Here is an 11,322-nt window from a genome sequence, read left to right on the forward strand (position 1 = left end):
GTAAAAAAATTCTTTTTCTATTCAAAAACAATAAAATGCCATTAGCTGTCTTACATGAGATTCTATGTGACCATCAAATGTCAGGCCGCTGTCTATATATAAACCTAGATTTTTTACATTTTTACTCACATTCAAAAGAGATGTACTGGCGACCAAAAAACTATTGGCAGAGTTTCATAATTTTTCGTTCACCTGCGTCACGCACGATTCATGCCTTATTTATCAATTTTTCTTTTCAAAAATGGAAGAAATCATATGTAATGACGTTAAAAAGTCATAGACATCTTTAGAACATTGTTATGTTATTGTGTAAAACTATTTTCCATATAGCAAAATTGACGTGAACGAAACGAAGTGATAAAAAACGTCATATCACAACCATAGATATACATTACCACATAGATAGGAGACACCTATCACTAGTAGTATCGCATAAACATAGTCCTTAAATTATCATTTCAATATTAAGTTGAAGGTAGTTGAACTATTTCATTTGTTAAATTTTACAGAAAACATTGGAATCTCACAAAATGCTATCAAATTTAAAAACAAAAAGAAAAAAAAACTATATCCTAACAGTGTGAACCAGGCGACCTCACTCATTGCTTTTGATGTTATGTGCACGGGAATCTAATGTCAATGTGTCATTTATCGGTCTAAGAAACCTCCCTCGATGAGCGAGAGAATTATTGCACTGCATTCGGTGCAAGTTCCTATTGGAGAGAGATCAAGAAAGCCTAATAAACCGGAGAGAATCATACATAGAAAAATCAAATTGTTTAAAGAACGGCAAAATTTAGAACATGGGCCTAGAGGTGGAACACCTCGAAGCTCCACAAGAGAGCAAGACAATACAGTAGTGTAAATGTTGCTGAGCAACATTCATTTGTGAACTTTAAATTCTAGTGCCTCGTCACGACATTGCTGAACCAGGAATCATAACTAGCTCTACGCTTATGGCTGGTGTCTGATGAATACTTTAGATGGAGAGGAAGAGATTTTTAAATCTACACTTGAAATCTTTGATAGTTGTCTAATGAATAAGTCTAATGAATAAGCAAACTTATCTTTGATGGATGAGAGATTCAGTTAGGCTTACTCTTTTTGTTTTGTTTTTTATCGGTGGCCAGTGAATACCATGGATAGGGAGGGAAACGGTTTCAATGATGCATGCATTTTTTTCTTCAAAACCTAAAGAATACATTTTATTGGGAGATACTTTATTAACATCGGCCTAATCCTTCCATCACTCCTATACGCCACCTCCGCTCTTTTAAATCTCGGGCGACTAGATCAGACTTCTCAGTCTCGCTACGAACTCCATCTCGTGAAAGCATCAACAATGATAACGGTTATTTTAAAATTGCCCGCACCGACAACGGACGCCTTAAAATGCATGTTTATAGAACATTTTCTGTTCAAAGAAACTTTCATTCCACAAAATATGTGCATACACTCGTGTTACACGGTACACCCTGTGCCGTCAAAGAGCAAACCCTTTATTAAAGCAGTAGGTTTTTCTTGAAAAAAAAAAAAAACATATGAAACAGACTTAAACGAGAACGTCACCTTTCATATTTCTTATCCTTTCAGCTACTTATAATACGCTTATGGTCGTATGTCTAGGTATACATGTGAAATTAATTTCTATTTAGAAGAAATGAATAGATACAGAAAGATCAACCTAAGAAAGCTTTACGGAAAGTAAGCCTTTCTTAATGTAATCGTCAGTTTTGACTCCCACACCTTTCCAACGTGTCCAAATGAAACAGGATGATATGCAAGGAATTCGATATAAAATAAGACTGAATTATATTTGTTTGGTTTTTTTATGATTGCTTTTTGACTTTGAATAGCTAGGTCTGAGTTAATTATGTTAAGCAATTATGAAAAGGATAAGAAGAAAGGCGAACATGGCTAATAAAACAAGAATAACGGGAATAGTCAAATAAAGCAGATTAATATATGTATATGTATATATATGCATATGTATGTACGTATATGTATGTGTATGTATATGTAGTATATGTATGTAAATATTTATATGTATGTATATGTAATGTATATGTATGATGTTATATTATGGTATATATTATGTATCTATCTGTATAATATATTGTCATCTAATATGTATATATAGTATCTATATGTTATATGTTATATATGTATATGTATATATATCTATATGTATAATTATGTTATGTAATATATAATCTTATATGTTATATATATGTAGCTGTTATATATATGTCTATTATATAATATGTCTATTCTCTCTATTTAATATGTATATATATGGTCTATGTATATCTGTATCTATATGTTATTGTCTATGTATAATTGTATCATATGTATCATATATGTATATGTATAATGTCATATGTATATGTATATGTATATGTATATGTATATATAGTATATATATGTATTATAATGATATATGTATTATATGATTTATATGTATTATATGTATATGTATCATATATGATAATATATGTATATGTATATAGTATATGTTATATATCTGTAATATGTATATTATATGTATATGTATATATATGTCTATATATGTAGTATAATTGTTATGTATATGATATATATGTATATGTGATATATATGTATATATGTATTATATAGTATATTATGATATATATATATGTGATATGTATATATATATGTATATGCATATGTATATTAATATTGATGTATTATGTAATCTGTAGATATATGTATATTGTATATATATGGTATTATGTATATATATGTAATATGTATATATATGGTATATCTATATATAATATATATATATATATATCATATATATATTGTCGATTTAAAAATTCATTAATATTACGTATCCGAGAGAATATAGACCTAGGCTAATCATGTGGGAAAATCAGAAGTCCAATTTTGGCCCACTAAATGTGTCATGCAAATTATTTTATTGATCAAAGGACAAAATTAGTTTAATTAAACATAGTTTTCAAAGAATGTTAACGCCCTGATGTATTATTTATCGGCTGTAGGAGACAAAATGACAACACCCCAGTGCAGTACAATACGTTGAGTCAAGACTCGAGCGGCAGCAAAGCCAACTTCAAAATCTTCGGTATGGTGTCACGAAGCTAGAGTTGAGAATAAAATTAGAGATCGTGGACCCATCGGTATATATTTTCCTTACTTTGCAAAATAATTATCTTTAATACGTTGAATAAGTCTACTCTATTCTAGTGTAATTTATTTCAAGTATAGCACCTTTGAAAGGAAATGTTATTTCTTGTTAAGTAAATAATCTGGCATCTGCATATGGCAATATTTCCATAACGAACAATGAATTAAGAAACTACGCCAATTCTTCGTTGGCAGTCTCTACCAGCTCTGATAATTAGATGCTATGGTATTCTATCTATATTTTGGCGAGAACCTATAAATATAAAATGGGTTTATTTGTTTTCATTTTTAAACCGTTTTGGCAGAAGTAGGAATTGACCCAATTCATCGTTTCTTCCATATTTCTTACGAAAGTGTTAAGGTTTTCATGTTTATTGGAAAGGGTGAATTGTGCGTCATCAGCAGATTGAACGAGTTCAGTCATGCGCTATACTCTGCAGGTCATTGATGAAAATATTAAATAGAATCTGATCTAAGACCGATCCTTGAGGCACTCCATAATTAACATTTTTATGAGTTGAGATATAAGAATCCAGTTTTACAGACTGAAAGCGATTAGACCAGTCATTTTCAAACCAAAATTTATCAATGTGAAGTAATGCCATCTTATTCAGATGAATTGGATGTGATACGATAGCTAAATTTTCTCTATTTCTTAAAAAACAGCTTGACCCCCGTTGGCAAAGAATTCATTGAATTTCTGTGCTGATTCAACAAGATCACCAACATTGATAAACCTCTGATCTTTACTTTAATTGGTATGATCTCTAATATTACTTTCCAAGTGTTGCCTTTATTTCGTTTAATTCGTAAAATTGTTATTTATATTTATTCTAGCTGTACGAATTAAGGATGCTACCTTTTACTTGGACCTATTATGCTCGGCAAAATGATCAACTCTATTCGAATGATCAAAAATTTTCTTTAATTTAATAATGTTTTTCCTCCATAATCCTTGGAGCTGGTGGTCTAGTCATTTCCCAAGTAACAATCGGAGCGCAAGAGTCTAAACATGACTTAAATGTACTTGTCAATATTTTTACTTGTTTATTAACGTCATCTGTATTAAAGATTCCACTAAGCACTGGGATTTCATCAATCAATTTATTACAAAAAGTCATAGGGGTATAATTCTTCAAGCTTCGAAATGTTTTGACCTCACGTTCCCGTTTTGGTTTTTTTTATATCAATTTCAGAGAGAGGACAAGAAGCTACTTCTATCTTTTTTTATTACCTCCTTTTTATTTGTAATTAAAACGTCTATGAGAGACTTTGAATAAGGGCTAATACGGGTGGGCTTATCAATGACCTGAGCACAATTTAATAAGTTTACAATCTTTCTTAATTTAGACAGATTTTTCAGCTGATCATCGTTCAGGTCACCCAATAAGAAGAAATTTTTGTTTTCCGTTAATACTGACTGTAATTTATCATGTATGTAATCAAATGTATTTACTGGAGTATTTGGGTGACGGTAAAGGGATCCCAGAACTATGGTTGGTCATTTGCGCAATTGTACTTAAACAGAGACATCTAAGATTCCTTTACTCGACGGGATTATATTCTTCATTTGAACACATCTCGGGTCATTTCTAACAGATACAGGCACCTCCACCTCGTCCACCATCTCATCTAAACAAATTATAGCCTTCTTGTTGACTATCAACAATTTTAATTCGTCAGGACATTTAATGAGAGGCCTCGCGTTAACATGAGCTATATTAAGATAGTTTTCTTTTCTTGGTGTACTTTCGGTTACGTCTTCCTCGCCAGACCCTTAACCTACGAAAACACCCTCTCGACAGAGCTTACTCTGATGACCTCATTATCTGCCGTTCCTGCAGCAGGTGACTGAACTCACCACATTTATAACAACCATTTAGCTTCCCCTTATGAAAATGAGAATTATAATAGATTTGATTTTCCCTATTTCCTGGACGCATATCTCTCGGTATCTGACTATTGACGCTGTTGTGATTATTACCATTCTGATAAAAGAAATTGGTTTTCCCAGACATTCCACCTTTAACAGTTAGTGTTCCCTGACTGACTGACTGCCTGTTTATGAAACATTGTATCTCTATTTCTGTTTCTCTCAAAATTACGTTTTATAGAAGTTAAGTGAATTTTCAAATGAGACCTATTGACCGCAGGGATTACTCCATTATTCTTACTGGTAACAAGAAACATAATTTCACTTTATTTCTGACCAGTTATCACTAGCGATACCTGGACATGATTTCACAATAGCATCATCAAGCCTAATAACTCCTCATCTAGAGATTTTTCTCACTGAAAGGTAACAACTTATGTCAAGATCTCTTGTACCTATTTTAAAGAATAAGTCCACCTATGAGTGAAATGCCATTTGTAAAACACGATTCATTTAATTTAAAGTTATAAGTTTCAATGCGATTTCAATGTAGGTCTGGAACCAGTTCGCAAACATAAACACAAACATTTTCATTTTTGTCCTTTATTTCAGCAACAAGAGCATCTAAGTCATCAAGAACATTATCGTTTATATTACTATTCTTTTCCATAAGGTCTTCCATGCCAGCATAAAGTATACATTTATGTATAGGAAAATTTAGATTGCCTATAACCCATTCTTTTAACAAACCCAAATTAGCTTCGTCTACAGTTCGAACTATTGTTCCGACACTCGACTCGCTAGTCCGGATGTTCCTTAACGTGAGTTCCCCAACCGTAGGATCTTCCTTGCTTCTCGGGTGTCACAGCAGATTCTTCAGTAGCTATAGCAGTTGTGGTTTCAAGATATCGAACTTTATCCTGCAGTTCCAAGATCTTCTCCTCGGCTATAAGTAGTTGATTCTTGAGAATTTAAAGTTCCTTGTTCTTAATGCCCAAAGTTCGAAGCAGTCTCTTTGAATGAACTTTTCCAGTGACTTAAATACATTAGTTTTCCCCGTCAGTTGTGGATAAGTTTCCAGCAGTGTTATTAGATGTACGGCTTGATTTAAACAGCGTTCATTTTATTATTTTTCTTATGAGTTTTCTCTTCGTGACCCACACACCTCTTATCCCGAGTTTCCGACATTTGTTCTGCAGTTGGCCTTTCGTTAAACTTTCGAGGAAATCGAAAGAAACATTGCTTGGCGATCTTTATCTCTGCTCTCAACTTCAGAATAATCAGAAGTGTTATTTGCTGACACTCCTCCTCCTGAATTTCTTTTGAATCTCTAAAGTTGGTGAAATGCAGCGGCTCCCTCGTTTAACGTCATGGTTACGTCAATTATCTCTTAAGTGCGCATGCGCAAAAACTGCTACCGTTTCGAGGGGGAGATTTAAGATATTTTTCTTTTGTTACACTATAACTTAAATCATCGTGTGATTATGATTGCAAATATTGAATAGTAGAAAGTTGAGAAATATAAATTTGTGTCCCACTATAATTATCCATTTCCTTCAAAAAGGTCTTGTACGTTCTGTACAAAAAAATATGAAATCATTGATATAATTATCTATATATCTTGATATTTTTATCTCATCGTCGTATAATATGTGTATGAAGGCAACAAGTATACATATAATATTTTGAATGCCTTCACATATTTTTATGCATTTTCAGAAATATACAATTATATAAGCGTAGGTAACGTACTGTATAACGGTCATCTCTTATTTTACGAAGACCTCATGCTTATTTTAGTTCGTATGGCGCTTTCATATATCACATTATGTTGACGAAACGTCAATCTTTTGAATGGTATGCTTAAAGTTTTAATTGGACTCTTGTTTCACCTTAAATATCACCTTCTAGGGAAGGTAGTCTTGCAGCTCGGGGGAGTTACAACTATTTTCGCCGTATTTTTCGCAAATGTTCAATTTTAGCACATTACGCCGTAAGCCCTGTCATTGTGGCACAGACACTCCTGAACCAAATGCGATAGTAACCTTGGCGTTCCATCTTGTCGTTAGTTGTTTGAAATCCTACTAGTGAATTTTGGGAGCATGAAGGTACACATTATTGTACTATAGGAATACACCTTCATATATGGAAGTAGTCCTTAAAATTATCCTTAGATTTGGACTGTGGGTTATGGCCTTTCGACTCAGGCCCAGGAGACCAGTACTCGGCAAGACAGTCCTATTTCCCCGGAAGAATCCTCTGACAAGTCTTGCTACGAGGGCCTTACTGTACTACTAGCCAGTACGGATCACACATCAGGCTGATATGTTGAGAAGTGTGTTCTCGCCATTAAAAAGCATTTAGTCAACTTGGCTGAAACTCTGTTCCTCTGGCTGCACTAACCCACCATCCTCATTTAGTGTGGTAGTCGGCTAACTTTAACAGTAAGTAAGATTCATTCCAAATGTCAGTTTTCGTAATAAAGTTAATTATTTGGATACCTTATTATTTGAAGTGGAAAGCCACCCAGCCTTCCCCCCACCCCACATCTTAGTGGGCGGTCATGAAGAACTATGGCAGAACGTAAGTTGTAAACGTTCCAGCACCATCTGGTAGCAAACATATGGATACTCAGACAGTCGTAGGAAGTTAGCCAATCATTTTTTGATTTTTTTTCTTAAATGCTGATTGCAACAAACGGCACGAAGATAAAGCTAACTTAAACAGTCGGTAAGCATCCAAATAAATTATCATGAAAATTATCTTTTTTTCTTATTTGATAATTTTGGTCAAAACCATATTAATTTATAGATAATTACAAGGACAATACGAGTGAAAAATATAATCATTCATAAAGCATCTAGAGCAGTGGTTCTTAACCTTTTTCAGTGCCCGTACCCCTTGATATCTCAGAAAATGTTCTCGTACCCCCATCCATTATAAATACCATACTAAGATTAGTTTTACAAACCTTGCTGAGAAATTATTGGATTTTTTGATTACTGAACAAAGTTACTTTATTTCAAATGAAAAGTGTCAATTAGTAGGATACAATGAATGCAAATGATATCAGTAATTAAGAGCAATGCTACATAATGCACCAACACGTTTTTAGTGGCTCTTTTGCTGTTTTTTCTCATTAATGATGATGTTCAAACGAGGTTCTTTCTTTGAAAGCGCCAGACGCATGTCATCACTTGCATCCAAACGATTTCTGGCCCTTGTTTTGATAAGTATGTAATTGCAAATGGTACGAGGACCTCCAAAGCTCTCCCTGCTAACTGTGGGAATGTTTGGAGTTGTGCACATAAAAACATATCCAGTTGCATTTTTCAAACTCCATTCGGATTCTGTCATTGGTCTGCAACTGCACAAGATCATCCATCATCATATCATATTATCATCCATGGAATCAAGGTTGAAAAAATCGAGACCAGTATAGTAAGAGAAAAATTAAGAAAATTATGTTTTGCTTTCTCATGGTAAATATACGGTACCATTGCACTGGCTATCATGTCTCGTACCCCCAGGTTTAAGGTTTCGTACCCCTTGGGGGTACAGGTACCCCAGGTTAAGAACCACTGAAAGAGGTAAATATTTGTCCTGAAAACTGGCAGTTCTGGTTTTATGCGTAGTTCATCTGCACAAGTATGGAATCAAAGATTGAAATGTCATGGTAAGTTTTAGACCAGTTTTACTGGAGTCGGGTTACCTTCCAGAAGTGTCAAATTATATAACATACGCAGTTAAGGTAAGACACTGCAGCCTTAGATTAATATTTCCAACATGAGCCTGTATTACATTCGGTTATCTCATAGACAATAGGGTGATTTGGTTTGATTAGCAACTAGAGGTAAAATATTCTGGACAGGTAACTTTATACTAATGCTGTTATAACAAGTTCTCGGCAATAAAAGTAATTCATTACATATACAGCAGTCATCTTGTTGATACCAGCTTTTAAAAAAGGCCCCATATTCTGTCTATTGTACTAGGGAAATAGTTGCATTTTGAGCTACTATTTTCCAAAGTGCTACTGTATGGTGTGACTGTTGTGGCTAGATTAGCAAGTAAAAGCAATAGTCACGTATAACAGGCTGATGGTGTCAAGTGGAAATATGTAAAACTATTCATACAAATTTTTCTTCATACCAATTTATTCTATAACTACTACCGCAGCAAAACAATGGGATTTTGGTCCATTTTTAACACAAGGTCACCAAACCCAGAGCAATGAATATATACAAATATCTGTTCAAGAAATACAATAAGACTTATTTTCTTGAAGAATAAGGCATTTCCAAGGAAAATATACCAGTTTCACACCACATACACACACAAGCACACTTCAGTTTTCTACCACTACTTAATCTACTAAATCAATATGTATATTTTGTCCTTTACAACATTAGGCACTTTAATCCAACATAGACAAGCGTGTTAACAGCAATAATCAATATAGTTGACGGTAACAAAAATTATATTTTAGTTAACATCAATACCATTTGCCCAGAGCTTCACTCAAATGAAAAAAATATGTACACTTAAACTCAGTATCTTGCCCTTTAACACCAAGGACTTCAGTACATTGCCACAATTATTAAGGTAAGCCTTTTTAAAATGGAAAATATCCATATTAAACTGTCTTTATTATATAGTGATACAATTCCTTTTTCTATGCTTGCTCACTAGGCAATGCTTCAAATCACAGTCACTTTAAAGATTCAAAAGGTAATGTAATTGACAAAGTTCATCTGTCTTCACCAAAGGGGCATTTTTTCATGTTTTAATCCATAGAAGGGCAAGAACCATACATACAAAGGAAGGGGGGAAAGTTTTACGCCTATCTAAAAAAAACAATACACATAAGAACTTACAGTTCAATAAAAAAATAATTCAATTAAAAATAAATCAATAATCAAATCTATATTAAACTTTTAAGAATAAATTCTAGATTTTTTTCTGCACAATCCATTGCGTAACTAAAACAAACCCACACTACCACAACTCGGTGTATACTGGAAGATACTGGAGTCCTCTATGAACAAGCTACTGCAATATTAGGCTCAATGGTGTTTCAGGATCATCCTGAAAGGATATATAGGCAGAGTCTATCAGTTCACAGCATAGACTTGCAGAATGATTGTATGTAATAATAATTAATTTCTGGTTTTTTAGGTCACTGGGAATGAATCCATGGCAGAGGAGATTGAAGAGCAGATTTTTTCAAGACTGTAGCATAATTTGTCCATTTATCATCGCTGAATGGTAAGAATCGGTTAATCAATCTCTTTATAACTAGTGAAAGGCCTATAAGCATATGGTTTATATCTAGTAAGATTGACAATATATGGATAATAAAAGCTAATATCATTCATTTTCGTTCACTAGTCGGTTCTTTAATTAAAAAGGAAAACAGTATTGTAATAATGAATCCTGAACTGGAGCAAAAATTCTCCTCCCTCCAAGATTTCGTGGATGAAGAAGTAATTTGTAATTTTATTTTTCAGTGTTTCAGCCCCTCTCTTCCCCAAGGATGAGGAGAACCCCTTAGTATGGATTTCACCACTTGTAAGTGAAACCCCTGTACAGGTCAACACCAATGAAGGCATTGATGCATCCCTTTGCAATGCAACCATACTAGATGGCAAGACTGTTCTGCTAGTAAGCTGATAACTAGGGAATTAATGTGCAGACCTGAGCCATATTTACTCCAACCATTTAGGCCTGTCTGCCCATTCGCACGACTGGGATGCACCATGATACAATGTCCGTCACTGGAGGTGTGATAAACTGAAAAGTTTGTGACTGGAGTTATGCCGAGCTGCATTACCCTGGCCTGGGGTGTGCCAGGCTGCAATTACCCTGGCTGGAGGTGTTGCCATGCTGCATTACCATGGCCCTGGAGGTGTGCCAGGCGGCCTTACCCATGGCTGGAGGTGGGTTGGGCCAGGCTGCCATTAACCCATGGCTGGAGGACAGTGGAGGTGGACTAAGCTGCAAGTCACAGTTTCGCCGCTCCTGCACTGCAGACTCCGCCCAGATTCGTCCGCCGGCCAATCATGAACCAGAACTCAGATCCTCCCAGACTCCTCGCACTTTCAGCTGCTGACCAATTAGAAGCTAGAGCTGAATCTCTCAAGCTTCTTTTCAGGAATTCAAGCTTGTACTTCTCTTCTATAAGCCAATCACTTTGCAGTATCTCAGAAAAGACTACCGACATGGCCACCGAAGTACAAAGAAAGAAAAGGACAAAGGAAGACGAAGATGATGAACAG

At 34.6% G+C, this 11,322-nt stretch overlaps 1 long non-coding RNA gene across 1 annotated transcript in view; it reads left to right on the forward strand.

Annotated features, from left to right (window-relative positions):
- LOC135217337 (uncharacterized) overlaps positions 1 to 10,866 on the forward strand; it is a 12,903-nt gene extending 2,037 nt beyond the window's left edge. The window contains exons 2-3 of the long non-coding RNA XR_010315105.1: positions 10,223 to 10,312; positions 10,555 to 10,866. This is a non-coding gene — a long non-coding RNA (uncharacterized LOC135217337). The remainder of the gene's footprint in view (positions 1 to 10,222; positions 10,313 to 10,554) is intronic.
- The last annotated feature ends 456 nt before the right edge of the window (positions 10,867 to 11,322 follow it).

The sequence above is a fragment of the Macrobrachium nipponense genome, chromosome 7 (assembly GCF_015104395.2).
Source record: "Macrobrachium nipponense isolate FS-2020 chromosome 7, ASM1510439v2, whole genome shotgun sequence".
Lineage (NCBI taxonomy): Eukaryota > Metazoa > Arthropoda > Malacostraca > Decapoda > Palaemonidae > Macrobrachium > Macrobrachium nipponense.